The sequence below is a fragment of the Helicoverpa zea genome, chromosome 23 (genome assembly GCF_022581195.2).
Source record: "Helicoverpa zea isolate HzStark_Cry1AcR chromosome 23, ilHelZeax1.1, whole genome shotgun sequence".
Lineage (NCBI taxonomy): Eukaryota > Metazoa > Arthropoda > Insecta > Lepidoptera > Noctuidae > Helicoverpa > Helicoverpa zea.
In genome coordinates, this window is record NC_061474.1 from 276,680 (window position 1) to 297,264 (window position 20,585).

Sequence of the window (20,585 nt, forward strand, 5' to 3'; positions counted from 1 at the left end):
AAAATTCTGAGAAAATTAATTAACGCACGTATCTATACACCTACACTATGATAAGGTTTTCTATCAGACACGAGGTACTTTATAAGATTAATATTAAACTTTAAACGATATTACATGAACGCAGTAATTAACAACTTATTTAATTAACAATCTCTTTATAACTAAATGGTAATTTTTCCCTAATTTTAACACAAAAGGAACAAAACTCTTTGATGTAGTTTTTGAAAGTTATGTACCTACTTGCGTTAAATATTCTTTTGTGATCTGCTTTTGTTTTTCAACTTTTAGTGTTTTCATCAAAATCTACTATGAATTAGACTACGGAATACATAATTGAATTAAAACTTCAAAGTTGTATTATACTGGTGTGAACTCAGTGAATTACTGCCTGTACCTCGATAAAATATAGCCTATGTTATTAGGGAAGAATGTAGCTATCCAACGGTAACAGAATTGTTTAAATCGCTTCAGTTGTTTTGGAGCCTTTGGGGTACAAACAAACAATCAAACAAAAAACAAGTATAGAAAACATGGTTGTAACTAATAATTTAACATAACAAACAGCAAAGTTAACATAACACTGTCACAGTTAACACACAACCAAACCACAGTAAGATTAACCTCGCAATTAATCCGTGCAGGTGCATTTCCGTTGCACTCTGCACAAATGCACTTCTCACAATAAACATGAACTATCAGTGGTTGGCGTAAATCTCGCCGCCGAGTCATTTGTCTCGCTCTAACACCCGCCCCACACACAGGTGCGAGGGAGACGGTGGACGGTGAAATGTGTTTATGTCTCCCCGTGAAATATTGCTCTAGCAAGGAAAAAAAAGAGTTTTAGTTTCGTTCGGTTGTTTTCAAAAGTTTCGTGTTTTTCCTCCTTTCGGGATATTAGGGGCACATATTTTATTCCGATACGGGAACGATGTATTTTGTGTTTTCGTAACTGTGAACCTGGTTGTTAGTGGTACCTATAGACGTAATGTTTTGTTTTTGTACTACAATCTAAAAATGAATGCTGAATTTATATAAACAAGTACCTAATCTTCCAAGTGTAACTTGAAATTCTTCTTATATTTTTACTACATTACATGACATGTGCCAATGATGATGAAGTATCTCAAAGTGTATTGCTTTTATTGTATTAGAATCCCAAAAGAATGATAAAAATGAGCTTAAAATCTTTAGACGTCTGCACAATCTTTCAAGCAATATGATTTATTTCACATGTATAAAAAATATTATTACTAAAAGCATGCACTTAAAATAATTTATCATTGAATCGAAATCGACTTGAAAATAATAAAACATTGATCATTCTTCGATAACAAAACCCAGCACTTTATTACTGCATTAAACTTCAAGTTACAGTTGGACCACGTAAACTTTGCTAAGTACATTCCAAGTATAACCAACTATAGCTAAGAATACCCTACACACTGAAGACTAAACAGTCGACCGACAGTCGAGCTGATGGTGGACAAAAATTATTATCTAAAGAAAATCTTGAATCCGATCAATTTTTTTTGTCAGTCTGATGCTGACTAAATATCTGATCGTTGTAATGTGCGTTCCATTAGTTATTTATACTTTAAGTTCAAAAATGGTTTATTAATGCCACAAGAAATTCTCTACCAGTCAACTATCGGGTTAAAAGAAGATTTTACTAAGGTACAAAAATTAACAAAAAAGAATGTTAGATAGTAAAAAAATGAACTACTATTCACCTTCATACTGATTTATGAGCCCGAACAAATTGTCGGCCGACTAAAAGTTTGCAGTGTGTGTCCTTTTATAATTCGTTAAGTACATTCCAAGTATAGGTGAGTAAAGTGAATATCTCCGAGTTAAAAGCTTGGAGTTTTCAGTAAAAGCTGACAATACGTGAAGGTTTGCTTTTGAACAATCGACAGGTTTTGAGAAATGACGTGTTCAGGACTGTAATGGAATTGTGACGTTTTGCGTGGAGGGAATATTGAATATTGTGATGCGTTTTTTTTTATTTTAGGTTTTTAGATAGGTAGAATGTATAGAATAGGATATTGTTACTTTAGTTCGCATTTGAATTGTAGAGATTCATCCTCCGAGCCTTTTTCCCAACTATGTTGGGGCCGGCTTCCACTCTAACCGGATGTAGCTGAGTACCAGTAGAATGAATTGTAGAGATTATAAATTAACGCGATTATTGGTTCGTGATATTATTTGTTTATCAACCGTTAGTGTTCTAAATCTTTTCACAAACACTGCCAAAAACATTCCAAGTTATTATAGGAAATTTGAAAAAAATCAGTTTGCTTTTCAAATCCGACCACACAAAACACAAAAGGATATAGGTAAATAGGTGAAATTTTGCCATACACACCTGAGCCTCACCTTTAAGGAAAAATAAGAGTAATTTTATGTATGTCAAAAAGATAAAAGAAGTTTACCCCGACAGTAGGAAACCGCACATCCCTGTTCAGCAGCCGGGTAGGGAACATACCCGGGTAGGGAACATACCCGGGTAGGGAAACATACCCGGCTTGTGTCGGGGTTGCCAGCCGTGAACCGGAATACATTACACGTGTCTTCCTGATGTGGAACACGCGACGGTGTTGCCATACCCTGGCAGGTTACCCGTAGATGAGAATTTTCTTTTTGAGAATAATTTTCCGGGTGTTTAAGGGAAATTCGGTTGGGAAAATATGATGATTGTTTGTGTGAGAGGGTTTTTGTCTGTCTGGTATTATTACTGAGAATGTGAGCGCTGCAACACACTTTGTACTATTTTTTACCCGACTGCCAAAGAAGGAGGGTAATGTTTTTCGAGTGTATGTAAGTATGTATGTATGTCTGTTCCTTTGTGACCTCCTGTAGCCTAAACGGCTTGATGGATTTTGATGTATGAGGTATCGTTAGATTTGTCTTGATTACGGGAGTGTCATAGGATACATTTTATCCTAAAAGTCCCACGGGATATTTTTTCTAAATTTCCCTTTAAAAAAATATGTATGCGGTATCATTAGATTCATTTCAATCACGGGAGTAATAATTAATATAGGATACGTTTTTTCTCAAAATTCCCACGGGAACATGTTAATTCTGCGTCAACGCAAAGCAACTCATGCGTTAGCAAGCAAAAAGATAGGGCGTGGCCTGGCATGCGGCGCGCGGCGCGGTGCGGAGGGGGATATGCTCGAGTATACAGCCCGAATGCGGGCACACGCATAAGGGCACACGTCGTTGACGGTCTTCAGCAGTAATGACTCACCTAATTCTTTTTCTTCTTCACTACCAACAGTCCAGATTGGCGGTAAATTTATGTTGCGGAGTAACATCACTCGTAATCTAAAGCCAAATGTCGTCGAAATAATTTAAAATGGTACTTACATATACATAGTCTTCTACATCTACAACATTTTCGTTAAATAAAAACAGCTAAAAAGTTATAAATAAAAGAATTATTATTAAAAAAACAAAATACCCGACTGCACACTAAAAAAAGAGTAAAACAAGCCCCACAATAATATTTAATTTATAAATATTGATGGAAAGCATCGCAGGCGGGGACCACCTTGACCGCCACCAACGAAAATTCTGCTAAATGGTGCACAACCGAAATGACTATAAATAAGCCTCTGTTGGTCCCCGCCTGCGATGCTTTCCATCAATATTTATAAATTAAATATTATTGTGGGGCTTGTTTTACTCTTTTTTTAGTGTGCAGTCGGGTATTTTGTTTTTTTAATAATCCCTACTACGAATATCAAATAATATGAATTGTTATAATTTGGCCTTGTATAGCAGAACTTTCCATTTTCGTCTAATGATAAATTTATCCCCTAATCAGCTTCATTCACATTTTCCTACCTGCCATTTATTTTTACTTACAACTCTGCTTACCCCCAATCTTCACAATTTACACATACAACCTTCAAAGTCATGTACAATACACATAAACATACATACATGTACAGAGGTCGTACGTCAGGCGCGTGATTAATGAGGCGTGATTCAATTTGCGCGAGACGACAGCTGTCGGACTGAACCGTTTTATTAGTAGACTGCAGTCTATAGTCTAGTCTAGGCCTAAGTGGAGTCGACTTATTGTGTGTCCTATGTGAACGCTAAGCGATGCGGGGCGACGCGAAAACAAAAAACAGTCGATTTCTTTTATAAAAGGAAGAAGAAAGAAGAAGAAGAATTGGGCAAATGTGACGTTGACGCAGATTACATCTTTGAAAAGGCGTGGCCAGGGCTTGATAGTGATTCTAATTAGTCCGCATTTTATAATATATTGGCAAAAAAGAGAAGTATTTTATTTTTATTGAGAAATATTTTTTTTTTATTTTGACAAAACAATAAACATTTACTTCGAAATAACACAACAAAGATTAAGAGTGGGGATTCGTAATCAGAAGTGACGTAACCCGAAATTCAATCGTGTCGTATCTTCGTTGTTAATTGATTGTGAGAGAAAAGAAAAACTACGTGTCCATTATTTTATAATTATCTAAAAGACGGATTAATTACTTTTTTCGATTGCCATGCCTATTCGCTTCGGATCGCTTCGCATTGCTTCGTCCACGTAGTACGCACCCTATTGATAGCTTGTATAGGTTTGTTCTACTTGATCTTTATTGTATAGTCTGTAAGTAAGATTAAGTCTAGCTTGTGTGTACTAAGGCTATGTTTACAATTCGATTAGGGAGGAGCAGCTGGTTCAAATAGTGATTAATTAATGTTCGGATTACAACTGTCGATAAATTCAACTAATGTTAATAAATAATGAAAGTAGTAAATGGTGTTGCTTTTTACTTTTAAACTAGTTTTCTTAGGAGGAACTTGACAGTGTAGACAAATTAAGTACGTACATAATTTTTAATTGGTATACAGAGACACATACGTAGTCCATTTGATCACTACATAAAATGACCAATCACAGTTTCCAATTTCTCAATATTTTTCACCAAACACTCATAAAAGCAACCATTTAAAATCCAACATTAGGCTACAAACGAAATCGGCAATCGGCAAAACAATCAGTGATATCCGTTGGCTATTAGCCGCTGACCGGCTCTGGGGGGGAGAGGAGGGAGGCTATTAATCTTCGCCTGGAGGGGGGGGGGGGGCTGTCGGCAACACGCCTACCCGGTCAGCTGGCTTGTAGTGTGGGACATGTTAGTTCGAGCTTGTGTGTGTGTGTGTCTTAAGGAAAGTCTTGGTGCTGTAGTTCATGGACCCATTTAAGAAGAGGGTTACGAGTTGGGTTAGGTTAGGTTGTTCAGGACAAGGGATGACCCGATTTTTATTTAGGGTGACGGGCCGACGTAGTTAGGTAGGTTAGGTGTTTGCTCAGACGACGGCGACATGCACATCAACGAATATCCCTAAGTACATGCTACATCTTGTTTCAAAGTTCAAATTCAAAAGCGATGTGGGTACATCTGTCAATTCATTCTCAACCATGTACCACTTGTGAAAACTACACAGGCTTACCGATATCAACAAATCCATAGGTTACCTCCAAGACCAACCCCCAAATGAAATGACCGTCCTTATTATACCTTTGCTATAGATACGATAAGAGATTGTACATTTATACGCCACACACACAAACATCCTCCTAATCTTACACAGGTGTTGGAAAGTTTAGTGTGTGTGTGTGTGTGTGCAAACAAAGGTAAGACATAATTAGCGATCAGAATACTATTAGTAAGTTCGTTCCAAACGTGTGAGTCTTAGCTGTTACGGGAAAATGGCTAACTTTGTATGTAGTTACTAGCTTCTGCCAGCGACTTCGTCCGCGTTAGAGACGGACTTTGTGCAAAGAGAGGAAGAAATAATAAACACCAGCCAAGTTTAAGTAATAAAATGTAAACTATTAATAATTTGTAATTTGAACGAATATTTAAACACAAAAATAACTAATAGATACCAACCTATTTTATAAAATAACAACAAAAGAAAGTTAAAAATAAATTTTTTAAAACCTAAAAATCGCGCAATAAGGTTGAACGCTCTGAACGTCTATTCGCATCAATCGCACCAACAGCCAAATATTGTACGAAGCTCGCGCAGCCACCGCGCCGCGAGTCGCGTCGAGCGCGGCGACCGTTGCACAAAAATGATCCTTATAGCGTGCGTGATTCAGTATTCACGCGCGGTGGCTTATTACCGTTTTTCATGTATAACTTTGGTGTTTCTTTACCGATTTAAATCATTCTTTTTTTAATTAATAGATAATACTGTTAACTATGTTTAATTAGTGTGAGTAAGAGTGCTATAAACGAAATAGTAGACAAATATAATCAGAAAGCTCCGAGCTGCTAAGTTACCGAGAGTTTTACGTGTTATTGTGAGTCAACCATAAAAGATAGACATATGCTCCCATGGGATATTTTTTACATAATTTTATGAAGAATATTTCCGTCGTACATGGTTTCTGTGTAGCTGTAACCATTAAGGCTGCACACGCGACGGAAGCTTAAAAAATGGAGTAACTTCTCCCGTTTTCCCAACATTTACCTTCACTGCTCTGCTCCTATTGATCGTAGCGTGATGGAAAGTATCCTATAACCTGCCCAGGAGTATGAAGAATATTTGTGCCAAGTTTCATTAAAATCCATCCAGTAGTTTTTGTTTCCATAACGAACATACAGACAGACAGACAAAAATTTTACTGATTGCATTTTTGGCATCAGTATCGATCACTAATCACCCCCTAATAGTTATTTTGGAAATATATTCAATGTACAGAATTGACCTCTCTACAGATTTATTATAAGTATAGATTAAGTTTGTAGATACATAAGAAGAGTTAGAGAAGATAATATGTAGTTATTAGATATGGCTATTGAAGTATTGTTACAGTGGTAGTAATTTGGGTCATAGTGAAGCCTATTTGTTAAATGTGTAATAATTTAATTGTAATTTATATATTTATTCCACTATAGCATGTTGGATTATAAAGTTTCAAAGGATTGTACGCAACAACGTGGTATTTTAATGTATGTAGTCTAGAATTGAATATCAGTTTGTATTGTGTTTCTCAAACAGTTTGACCACAAAAATTTTGCCATTTCCTTTGACATCATGCATCAAATATTTCAAACTATTATCATGATGTATTTCGCTATTATTATGAACAATTTCTTTATCATAAATTCCAGAATATCGGCGTTATTGGAAACTACAAACCGAAATATTTCAGGCTAATAAATTCCATTGAAAATGAGTTAATTTTATATTCTAGTCTGTGCTGTAAATTAGCATTTTATCTGTAATAGACAAATCAAGCGGCCGCTAATTATTTCACAATATAATATCGAGCCTGAATTAATCGACTCGTGATCAAATATAAATTAACTTCAGCCTGTATTTGAATATCAAATTAATTATTATCGTTAATTAGTTTTATTTGTAATGTGCTGTATTTTAATTGGCGTATAATATTCTAATTAAAGCACGTCGGATCATGAACATTCAATATTAACTGCAATTATTTGGTCAATGACTGTGATAGGAAATATTATCTCGCAAACGTATTTAGCAAAATAATACCTATTACCTCGTTATAGACAGTGACACATATTAATTACTATAATAAAGCTATTATCTCTAGAACTTCGACTAGCTTAAATTAACCTGCCCCAATACGCGATAAATATCCGTGACCCACTAAACTTAATCCAAATCAGCAGCTACTCCACAACTTATAAATATATAGATCGGATCCGAACCAGCGACCCGGTCCCTGGCTGCCTGCCAAATATTAACACGATCAATATACCACTGCTCTATATCTACAATACTTTATATTCAATGAGGCTTTCAAGCTTCTGGCAGTCTCACAAAAAGTACAGTTTGAGCATAGACCAGCTGAGCGGCAAAGTGATTACGTCATCTCTTGGTTAGCTAACTTGAGACCACGACTAAATAAAATAATACTTTTCGGTGGTCGGGTACGTAGAGATTTTTCAGTGATGCATTCAAAAATTACGCTATTTCCACTCACTAATAAAAATGGAAGGCTGAGCACGAAAAATATATTTAAAGTAAAACAAATACTGCAGCCACAATATTGCTGTCCCAGTTTAAAAGGTTTCCCGATGAGACAAATCTGCCGAGTCAGCGATGCCACATTACATTTCAGTCCGCTATAAAATGTTCGCTGTTTTTTACTCTTAACCCAAATACGAGTCAAATACTGTTACCTAGTTTCGTTAAAGTTAAAAAAAGCATTGTGTTTTCCACGCTAGGGAATGCGGTTGTTTATCTAAAGCCTTAATGGCTAAACCGGTTTCAACGAATGGCTGCTAAAAATGTTTAAAATTCAACTGAGCTTTTGTACTGCTATAAAAAGAAACGTACCATTTCACTGCAACATTGTTTGTGAATGAAACTTACAAAGTTTGAAGTGATCGCGACTTTATTATGAACTTAATAAAATCGCGATGCAGGATCCCACAAAGTAGTGCCATCTATCGATGTAAAAAGACATTCCATTACCTCCTCCGAGTAATAGATGGCGCTATTATCAAACTTGCCTTCACTAAATCTTTCAAATGGAAAACGTTTGCCCCGAATAGGTTTTAGTAAACGTAATGAACCGTCAAACTTGAACGTGAATACATTAAAAATAATCCCAGTTTACACACGTAAGCCTCATTTAGCGAGCTCCGCGGTAAATGGGACGCTACATCATTTTCAGGCGACATTTTCAGAATAAAATAGGTATTATACGCGTAATGTGTTTTGATAATTCGCTTGAACGACTGCGGCATTTGTTTTATTTGGAAAAACGACAGAATATATCTTTCTTTATGGCTCGATATTGCTTTTGTCTATTCTTGGCTTTGTGTTCAATAGGCTCGGTGCGCTCAATTCTTATTGTGTTCGTATGTGAGGCTCACTGGAAATCCGGATTTGTTTATATCTAAATGGTTTGTTATATAAATCTGATAACTTTACGAGTATGTTTTTCTGCGAGTCATTCTTTTTCACAGAAATATACCGATGTTATTACATTATTTTTAATCGACTTGTACATGGATAGTCTTTTACGTAAAATAACTGTACTATACTGTACTACTGAACATAGTTTGAAAGTCGAACTTTCTTAGTTACTGACTGTCTGCAGTCAAGTCCTAAACTATCTAAATACATACAAGAAGACAAAAACAGACTGTAACATTCAAAAATAGTGTGGTCAACAGTCACAATACATTGTATTGCATGTTTACTTCGTCAACTGCTGTTAAGATAACCCCATGAGTACGTTCTAGTTAAGCTTCTTTGATTCTTATCCTTGTCGTAGATGTTTAACTCACGAAAGCGGGTCAGCCAAACTTGTGTGTGTTTAAATAAACATGCACATTGTCTTATATATGAATCGATGACTTAGCCAGTACTATACGCTCCTAAGCATCATACACGGACAATGTGCATATAAAATGGGCAATATGGGCATACCCGCTTTCGTAAGATAAAAAATCATAAAACATTGATTCAAAAAACTGTATTTACCATACAGCATATACCAGGATTTGAACACTTAACTTTAAAACTGTTCCCAATAAACTCCAAATCTTGAGTGACCTACTTAATCGATGATATTTTTAGCCTGAAGTTTAAGTTGCAGCTGAAAGTCGAGAAGCACTTTGAGGAGTAAACAGCTGATAGCAGTTCCTGGCGCTGAGTGCTGTCACTAGCTTAACAGCTTTTACTTTAATACAGATATAGGTTTTTAGGGTTCCGTAGCCAAAATGGCAAAAACGGAACCCTTATAGTTTCGTCATGTCCGTCTGTCCGTCTGTCCGTCTGTCCGTCTGTCACAGCCGATTTACTCGGAAACTATAAGTACTACAGTGATGAAATTTGATGGGAATATGTGTTGTATGAACCGCTACAAAAATATGACACTAAATAGTAAAAAAAAGAATTGGGGGTGGGGCCCCCCATACATGTAACTGAGGGATGAAATTTTTTTTTTCGATGTACATACCCGTGTGGGGTATCAATGGAAAGGTCTTTTAAAATGATATAAAGTTTTCTAAAAAACATTTTTCTTAAAGTGAACGGTTTTTGAGATATCAGCTCTCAAAGTCGTAAAAAGTATGTCCCCCCCCCTCTATTTTTATAACTACGGGGTATAAAATTCTAAAAAAAATAGAGGTGATGCATGCTAATTAACTCTTTCAACGATTTTTGGTTTGATCAAAGTATCTCTTATAGTTTTTGAGATAGGTTGATTTAACTGTAATTTACGGAACCCTTCGTGCACGAGTCCGACTCGCACTTGGCCGGTTTTTTTTAAATGTTATTGTCCATTGAAAAGAAAGTTGATGATTTCAGGAAGTAGTGATTGGAACACCTTATGAAATGAATTTAGTTTTTCATTCAAGTTGCGTTTGTTCCTAGAAAAGTTATGTGAACCTTTTTTGGGATATTTATAGGGTTGGGTTGGGCCATTTAACTATAATGATATATCCAAACCATAATCAGCCATGAAATTACTGCCCATTGGCCGAATCTACGATTCGACTGATGGTTATGGTTTAGTAATAGTTATTGTTATTTTGCGCCTGATACATGTTATACAAGCAAAAAAAAAATGTTATGTATAAACCCAACATATCTTAACAAAATATAACTTTTGCCATAAATTATGAACAAAAATCACAGCATGTTACCAAAATCTCCCATAATATACTTTGACATGGAAAAATTGCTGAAAAAATCTTTTTTCTTTACTTTGAAAGCCATTAATTTTAATTGGGGGCTATGGGGGAACTAATTCGTTACATGGTAATAGGGGCCCCCACTGAAGGCGATTACAGCCTTCTGTGGCTTGATTTATAGTCACATGATCGTTATAAGTTTCAGTGTAAAGGTTAACCTGAAAAACCTTGAAGAGATTAGTTTGAAATCGGTTTGTTCGTCATTGATTATATGTCAGACAAATTGGATTAGTTCATTTAATTGATTCTATGTGCCACATTTTCAATTACAAAAGGTCATAAATACGAGTGTCAAAGTTTTGGATAGTGTATGCTTATAGAACTTGGCATCTCATTTTATTAATTCGAAGAAGAAAGGGAAATCTTCTAAAGTACTATTTTCCAATACCATATATAAACAATGGCTATCTTAGTCAATTTAAGTAAGATTTGCAACCAACCAAAGAATACATTAATTGCATTTGGGAATCGAAACTGCAGCATGCAGTGCGGCTGCCAATCTAGTCAGTAACTTCACTCGGCTGATGTATTGCATTAATGTTTCACACTGCTTCTGTTTGATAACCAGAACGGCATAAATCTAATAAATCTAGCAATACCCTATATTATTAAACTAGCTTAGCTGTATTACTGCCAAGTTTAACTAAATCCATTAAGCACCTTTTGCTTGAAAGAGCAACAGACATCAATGCGTACAGATATAAATTAAGTATAGTTGGATTAAATTATATTTATGTACCTGTAGTTGACTAGATAACTACAGTTAACTTTAATGAACTAGCAATCCAGACTAATCGTTGTTTTGTAACGTAATCACAGTGGTAGTCTGGTAGGACCACTTTGTACTTGTTTATTTTAATTGCTCTACTTACCAAGTAGTTTTGGCTTTCACTAGGATTTAAGACCACTTTTGTACGAAGTTTTAAAAGCAAATACATTTGAAACCTGTAGTTAACTTTCTTAGGAGTTAGGTTATTTTTTGGAAGTTGTTACAATTTTGAAAGTAATAATAGAATTGTTTTTGTATTTAAAACGAAACATTATTACCGACTAAAACACAGCATTTACTATGAAGATGCTACGAGTCGTAGCACTTGCTACGCTACCGTAGCACCGTAGCACATGCTACGGCAATATCGTAGCGAAGTTAACCGTAGCGTAGAGCATAACATTAAATCAGTGCAGAGCGCTGAAAGTTTTTTATGAGAGCTCCGAGCAGTTTCAGAGCTTGTTTGTATGTATGTGATAGAGTTTATGGACTTTTAGTCATTACGTCATATGGTATATGGCACTGGTTTTAAAACTACGTGAAAGATTATACAGCAGTGTTTTAGGTGTAGAAAATGTATGAAATAGAAATGACTTGAAAAAGTTATTTTTTTATCATCTTTTTTCGGTAACAGCTCAGCATCTGTCTAGCCAATTCCCAAACTAAGTTGGTTTCGTTTTTGAATCGTAGCCGGATGAAGCTGTGTACCAGAGTTTCAAAAGAAGCGACTGCCTATCTGACTCCCTCAACCCAGTTACCCAGGCCATCCGATTGGAAGGACTAGTTTCATACTTTCTAGATTCTAACAATCCGCAACGACTGCCAAAGATGTTCAAATTGTACATATTATGTAATCTTTTTGTTAATAATTTTAGTACAACGAAGTAGTTATCATCTATGCCTTACTAATTCCCATATACGTGAAATACTGGGTTTCGAACGTAGCACTTTTCCAAACTATATTTTAATAGCAAAATACTTTTAAAAAATCCCTTAAAATTGCAGATGCTTTCTGCACTTCTTTCACTTTCTATAATAACAATACCCCGCTTGTCTGTCCGTGCTTGTATCTACTCTCTGAAGGATATATTTAATCGTGTTGTCGTCGCTTCAGTAATAATGTAAGGCGCGGCCAATTTTCTGCGTCGCCGCCGAACGTTTTATATAGCCAGGGGATGTGACAAAGGAAAGGCAAGAAGGCTTGGCTTCAAGAAGGTTTAGTTTGAACAAGCTTTAGCTTAAAATTACAGTTTTGAGTTTCATAAGCTTCTTAGGAAAGCAATTTTCATTTTTCGGTTTTATACATGTGGTTACTGAGAAAAACATTGTTAGGACATCTATAGCGACTGAACCACTGGAGATTAAATTTAACTTCCATTTACCGAGTACGCCTCCAAAAAAAATAATTTTCTGACCGATACGAGACCTAGTCTCATCAGGATGCTTACGATGTTGCGGTTGAAATCTCGAACTGATAATGTCTATATGTAAAACCACATAAAAAGCTGCAAGTTAACAAGACACGTCAATTAATATAGACATCACACTTCTAACCTTCTGACCTAGCCTGGCTGTCTGCGGTCGCCTCTTGAATTTGTTTGAGCGTGACGCGCCAAGTTTTTCGAGAATTATCGCGAATGCTCTCGCGGGATGCTGCGCTGCATCATTACTCTGAGAGCTTTAAAATTAATATCTGCTATAATGGGGACCGCTTGTCATATAAATTAAATTCCTACGAATGGTACTCTCTGTTACCGCGATTATGAAAATGTTGCTTTTAGTAAAACGGTTATTTTGAAATGCTGAAGATTATCCAAGCTTCGCAACATATTAAAAATAAACCAAAATGCACACAAATGTAAGTTTTACTATAAGAGTATTAAAAACTACAGCTCAAAATGTTCTGCTTTATAAAATATACGTAACGAAACTTTTAAATTTACATTCAATTCATCTTATAGTTGAGAAATTTATTCATAAATGCTTTGAACCTCTGGTTTAAAAATACTCTTTCAATTCACTCCAGCATTTTTTTCTAATCTAAATAGAAAATTCATTCGCTCGCTAAAGCCTTTCATAAGTCGTATTATATCGAACTACCCGCAAATAGTTGATAGCGAGTAATAAGTGGTCGAATAAAATCAGCTATTTTACTGAAAACCCTCTTTTCAGTTTACACTCGAACAGGTTTTCACGTCTGACTGGCTCCTATGTACTCTTGTATATAACGTTATGTACTAAATTATATGGATCTTTGAGTATTTACGACGCTGAATACAGTTTCCTGGGAGTTTTTATAAAAGTATTATAAATATATTTTTTGTGCACAAAAATTGTAATGTAAAATTCCCGGAAGCTCTATCAAAGGATTTTTAGGGAACATGTTGACATATTGATTTTTTATTAGAAAAGTATTAAATGTCTCCTAAATGGAGGTAAAAATATCACTCATATAGGAATAAATTTTTGTACCACAAAAATATAAAAAGGAAACCTTTCCTTCAGTTCACAGTTCACTTGTCATCACTTCGTAATTAATATACTTCGAGGTAATAACATTAAGTCAGTACAAGTTTAATTAGCACATACATATTTTCCTTTAAAAATTAAATTAAAGTGCTGTCTGTTGATACATTTTTTTTGTTATATTACCAAAAATGTTACTATCATAGTGTTGTTATAACTAAACCTGTTTGCATAATTACTTATCGTCAATAGTGTTTTACCTTTCAGTGTTAAAAGCGCTTTCTCCGCTGAAGCGCTGCAATCGACGTCCACTTTCCCCGGACTGCTGTAATGAGCTTTAGAAAACTCGTATTGTTTCACTTTCCTTTCTAAATGAGCGCTAAATACCGAAGCAAAAAAACTCATTTAGATTGCTTTTTCCTTGTTTTACTGTTGTTGTATCGGTTTAAATGAGATCCGGTGCTTTTATGCGCTGTTTTGCTGTCAGTTATTTATGTAGCTTTCCTTAAAGAAAATTTAGAACATGTTCTATTTAAAAGTTGATCAAGGTAACATTTGTTTATAACTATACAGCCTGAATTTGTAATAAACCGTTGCCTCCTTCTTCTTGGGAAGTCGCTTAAAAATATATCCTCTTAAGTCTTCCATACCCGAAATAAACCCCCGCAAAACAAAAAGGCACAAAGTTATATTTGGCAAACACCTCTCCACTCAATCCAGGACTCCTTAATTATCTCCAAAGACAATATATTACTTGGAGCGCCTCTTAATTAACATCTACAGAGATATCACGCCTCACAGAGTGGCAAAAAGTCCCGTCACTTGACAAGTGTGACGTCACCACAATGACGTAGGAACTCCCTTTGTTACGTACGTATAAGATATTGCTACTCGGTACGGATAAAGATTTTCTTGACTTTTTTGTTGGTTGCAAGGATATTTTTTATCTAATTTTTAAAGTGGTGTGTGGTGTTTTGCCATGTATCAGCTACACATATAATATTTTATATCAGTCATAAGACTGAACGTACATTACAAGAAATGCACAAAAATATTCTTACAGTAGTTATATTTTATCACTCCTAGCTTTCATTATTCATAAACAATTCTGTGGTAATTACAACGTTTAAAATATTGCTTTACATTTCATATAACATTCAATTCCATTCTCGCATAAAACACTGATAAGAATTTTTAAGTGATTTAAAACCTCAACCAAGTCTACATCTTTACTTATCAATAACAACATACTCCAATTTTTATCAACAACCCCCATTAATTTGCCAAACATTATCACTTCGTCCATGTACACACAAAGCCTCTAACAATACGAGTCATAAACCGTGACCTTTCAAAGGCTTCAGCCGAACTATTTCTTACAAGTTTGGAACGGCACATAAAACGTAGCCTGTAAAACTCTTCATAAAACTCGAACATTGGACACGCGCAATTTATTTAACTGTAGTGATGGAAACGGTCGATAAGCTCTTGTTATGTATGAGAAAATAGTTTTATGTATTTTATTTGTTAGTTAAGAAAAGTGTTTTTAATCTGTGACCTTTAGAGTCGCTGTCACACCTCATAGAATCCCTTAAAGTGCATATAGAGAGTTGCTACCTAATTGCTACCAGCTGCCGTGAGTTGCTACCAATTGGTACCCTCTGAAGAATAGCAAGACGATTATATTACTTACGACGATTATATTATAACTTTCAAAAACTTTGTAGCTTGTGCATTTCAGATGAACTTTAATTTTTTTTGCTTAATAATGTTTTTTGAAACAAGAAAATTTATTTCAAACTCATAACTCACGTGCAACAAACAATTCTCCAAAATTTCCCAGCACCTGTTCTCTCCACATCCATATTATAATAAAACTTCCCAGATTAGCATGTTAATAGAAAATTAATTAGTTACTCCACAACAACAACATCACTATATCCCGGACTCCGGGATTATATTACCGAATCCCGGCGTCTAATCCCGGTGCGCGAAGCAATTATTATTTTATGTTGATAAACTGTCGTGGTTGTATTAAGCACTCGCAAATCTGTCCCCGGACTAGCTGGGGAGTAGGGACGCTTCACACTTTGATCATATACTCTGTTATGTTATTATTAGGTTGACGAGTTCAATGTATCTTATGCATACATTAGTAGGTGTATGTGGTATGTTTAAAACCGATAGATAGTTCATATAGAATGCCAAGTAAGTGTTATTTTTGGTAAAACATGAAAAATTATCAACAATCCACACCAATCCAAAATTCTTGTCAATAATATGCGCTTTTATATTTATATCAATGTATAAATTTAAAACTAAACTACATATACACAATTTGAACGATGAAAACTTTGTTTTTATAACAGCCAGTTTCTTCATCAAAAGTTAAAGCCAAAGTAAAAGTCAAAGTAATGTCTAAAGTAAAAGTAACGGTCAAATTCAATTTTTCTATTAGTTTTGCTGTCACTTTAGCCTTGAAAAAACGTATTTGCCCGTTACTTTTACTTTAGACATTACTTTAACTTTTGATGAAGAAACTGGCCGTAAGAAACACAAAAGTTACAAAGTAACTTTACTACCAACTGAAAAGTATGCCAGAATATTAAACAATAGAAAGGTTACCCTTAAAACATAGCTGAGATATTCACTAACCCATAATTAGTACTAAAAACTAAATCAACCTTAAATTAAAACCGACGTTGACCCGAAAAAGCAATAAAAATTCTTCCCAACTTTGAACATTTTCGACCCTAAACCCTCGTGTCGAGACGGACCCTAAAGTTGCGGGTCCAAGAGGTCCCAATTGTTTACGAGGCATGCTAATTAGCGGTTGACCTCTATTTACAGGCCTCTTGAGGAGTTTTAGTCCTTGTACCTGCAATGTGAACCCTCGGTGTCAATAGTTTCAAGCACTTAGGGATTTAGGGTTTAGGATATCTGGGGTTTACATAGTTTATCACTGAAATCTCACTTGTGAAAGTCAACTTGAAGACAATCTGAGCAATAACTTACGGCAATTTATTTTTTAAATATTACGTGGTAGTGATCCAATGTACACTCTACTTAAAAAAATGGGGTAAATAAGATTAAAAGTACTAATACTTATTTTAGGATAATTTAAGAGCGCTATTACAAAATCGAATCGCTCAGGTTTAGGTAAATTAGACGATAGCCGGCAGCACTTGCGCGCGTGTGCGTCTAGTGAAATACGCAACGCACACCTGCGGACCGCTACGCGGCACAAACAAACTTGAGACTTTGCCACTTTTTTTCCGAAATAGTTTATTGGTTTTATAGTTTATGAAATATTATTTGTACCGATGAATTTTATAACCTAGAATAGCTCGATTGAGTTACAATAAACAAATAATGGTTTACAATTTTTAAATTATTTAGTCGACAACCAAACTTTTCACCATGTTTATCAATTAGGTATAAGTAATTGATCTATAAAAAAACTAAAATCTATAATTCGTCTTCCATGTATTGTATCTTCATTTTCCTGCAACAATAAAAACTAGGAATGTAAATAGTTTATTAAAACAAATATGTCTGTTGCGAGTGACAAAAAATACTTACCATATTATTGGTACTGGTATCCGATTGAGTCTGATAATCTGAATTAAATATGCTTTCATTATCCTGCAAGAATCCAATAATATTATTATGCAACAGCGAAACTAACGACGATGACATTTACGTACATATTTCTATATAACCAACATCAAAAAAGGAGAACCCAATCTATAACATTTTCGCATTAGAATATCATGGGCTAATACTTATGTACATATATTACATTTCAATCAGATCATTATAACTAATAAATAAAATAAAAACTCACTAGTATCAAAACGTGTTAGATGCGTAGGTTGCGCTATATTTTTCGAACTTCGGCGAGTTTACGCGGCGCAACAGCGAGCGATACGTCCCTCCGCGGTAAGCGCTTGGCGCTGACTAAAGTTGAACACCGCGCGTCACAAGATTTATATTGATTCTTTGCATTGCAAACAAAAATTATTTTAAAATATTGTTTTACTTTTAAATAGGCCATTTTTTTTTCAAGCTTTATAACAATACCACCTTAATTATTAAATATTTTTTATTTGAATTTGGATTATAGTTTCATTTTTATTTTTTATTTATTTTATTTATTTATATATTTCCACATTTACATCTATCTTTACAGGATCTTAACCTAATGCGATAGAGAAGTAAATAAAAATTCTAAACATATCAACTAAATTGAAACATAACCCTAAAATTATATATAATTAACAATTAAAGTTCTAGTTCGTAACATACTACCCTATATGCAATCCTTGTGAAGTCGTTCAACGAACAGGAAAACAAATCAACATGCTCAGCGATCGCGTTGAGCGTGCGCAGCGCGCGCGACATCGGCGCTTGCTGCATATAGATAAAAAAGGGTAGTATTTAAACGCAAATCAAAAAACATCCTTTTTCTATGCAATAAAATTCCGAATTCCCATCAAAATTACTGATTGCACAGCAAAATATTCAACTCAAAATATCACTAAACACACTACAATTTATTTTCGCAGCGTACAGCGATTTTTCCTAAAGCAAAAGCTTTTTCATCAATGCACAGCTAATAATCTTAATGCACATTATACATGTTAACTCTTTTTCTTTTAAATATAGCTTCTATTTTTATATTATTTACAGCAGTTTTTCTGAATAAAACAGCATTTTATTAGTCACAGTCATCTTATTATTTATTAATTACCACATGATGAGATCAGCAAAAAAATATAAAATTAAATACAAAATTGTAATTTATTGAATTATTAATAAGCGTCCACGCTTCCTTTTTTGCCCAAAAGGCACATTTTTAACCTCTGCAGGTGGCGCCACGTACTTGAGTCGGATCGCAAGTCCGATGATATGCTTGCACATATAGTTCTTAAAAAAAATGGGGCTGGTGCATTTTTAGTCATTGTCAGTACTTCCTTTTGGCATACATTTCATATAGTCATTAAAAGGCAGAACTATCATATTTCAGAATGTTTATAGTCAGAATCATATTTTGGCATAGTTTTGGAATTTTTATTGTCCTGTAAAAAGCATGCAAACAAGCCTGAAGCATGCAAGCAGGCATGCAGCATGTAAGCAGGCATGCAACATGGAAGTAAGCATGCAACATGCAGCAAGCATGGCTTCTGTCACGGCTCCGGCGCTTCGTGGCTCCGGCGGTCCCATGCGAGCTTATCGTCGCAGATGGTTTTCACGCTCACCACCGCAGCTTCGGCAGCCTCAACCGCGTCGGTGAGCATTAAAACTACCTGCGCCTCAGCTCGCAGGCCGCCTCGCCCCTCCGCGCCTACGCGGTTTAGAATTGCACTCTAGGGGTAGGGCAGACAAGACTACGTGGAGTCGGTTTTGCAGCGATTCGTTTTCGTTACTAGCTTCAATTTTTAAAACAATGTTTTTAATTGAAGGTTATAAATGGCAATTTGCTAAATAAATTGAATCTTAATAAAATTCTACCATATTCATAGTACGCTGAATGAGATTTCAGTTAATTTGTTCTGCTTTTAGAAATAACGCAATGTGACAGGATTTTTTTGTTATAATAATCATTAAATTTGCCAAGCGTGGCTTCTTGAAAATTAAGACAAATATGATGAACAGGTTTTGTTGTACTTACTGGTTAATATGCGACTGGGATAGATATTTTGCTATGAAATATGGAAAATTTGCTGTGCATTCAGTATTTAATGCTTGTATGTAGTATTTTTGTACAAGAATAAATTTAACTGTATTGCATTATAAGGAAAAAAGTAATGTCATATTGATGTATAATTTCGAATTATCTGCAGTTTGAGTTTTGTTAAACATTTAGTTTATTTGTAGTGAAGTAAGTTATTTGATGTAAAAAAGAATATAAATGATGAGTACTTATTGATAGGCGATTATTTATTTGATATGCAATTTATAATATCCCGATAAAAAATATAGTTTTGTACGGAAAATTGTCAGTAACTCTCAGTTTTATAGAATTATTTTTGGTGTATTACTGTATGAATTGTAATAAATTGGTTTAAGCAAGCACAAGTACAAGATATAGTTGTATCTTGAACATTTTTATAAATGGTTAAATTGCTATATCCTCGTAGTACTGAAGCATCAAAAGATTCCCAAAAGCAACATTTTATGAAACATCCTTTGCAGAGACAAAGATTTTACTGATGTACGTGGACAAATTAATAGTTATTTGTTATACAAGAGTGCAAAGTTGCTTTTTAACCGCGGGCTCAATTTTGATGACCGAGCAAGCGAAGGATTCTAAAATTGAAACACGAGCGTAGCGAGTGTTTCAATAATTAGAATCCTGAGCGATAGCGAGGGAATCAAAAGAGCACAAGGTGAAAAATCTTTGCGCTCGAGTGCAACACGTAACTTTTCATCCCACCTCATCGAGGAAATTACTAAATGCAAAAAAACAAAATGGCGCGCACGAGTATCAAATTAAAAAGAAGAGCCTATTAAAGTTCATTTATTTGAAAACTCAGTTTAAAAATGAAACGAGGTTAAAAATCTATGTAAAAACAATAATAAAAAATAATTAATTAATTGAATAATTATTTTAAGCAGTATTT

At 34.9% G+C, this 20,585-nt stretch overlaps 1 protein-coding gene and 1 long non-coding RNA gene across 2 annotated transcripts in view; one reads left to right on the top strand and one right to left on the bottom strand.

Moving 5' to 3' along the window:
- The window catches only part of LOC124641949 (complexin), a 302,550-nt gene that overhangs the window by 169,390 nt on the left and 112,575 nt on the right, over positions 1-20,585 (top strand). The gene's annotated exons all lie outside the window — the stretch shown is intronic.
- LOC124641951 lies at positions 17,419-18,016 on the bottom strand. Its single transcript, XR_006985720.1, has 3 exons — positions 17,807-18,016; positions 17,542-17,604; positions 17,419-17,464 (listed from the first exon to the last, which is right to left on the bottom strand). It is a non-coding gene; the product is annotated as an uncharacterized LOC124641951 (long non-coding RNA).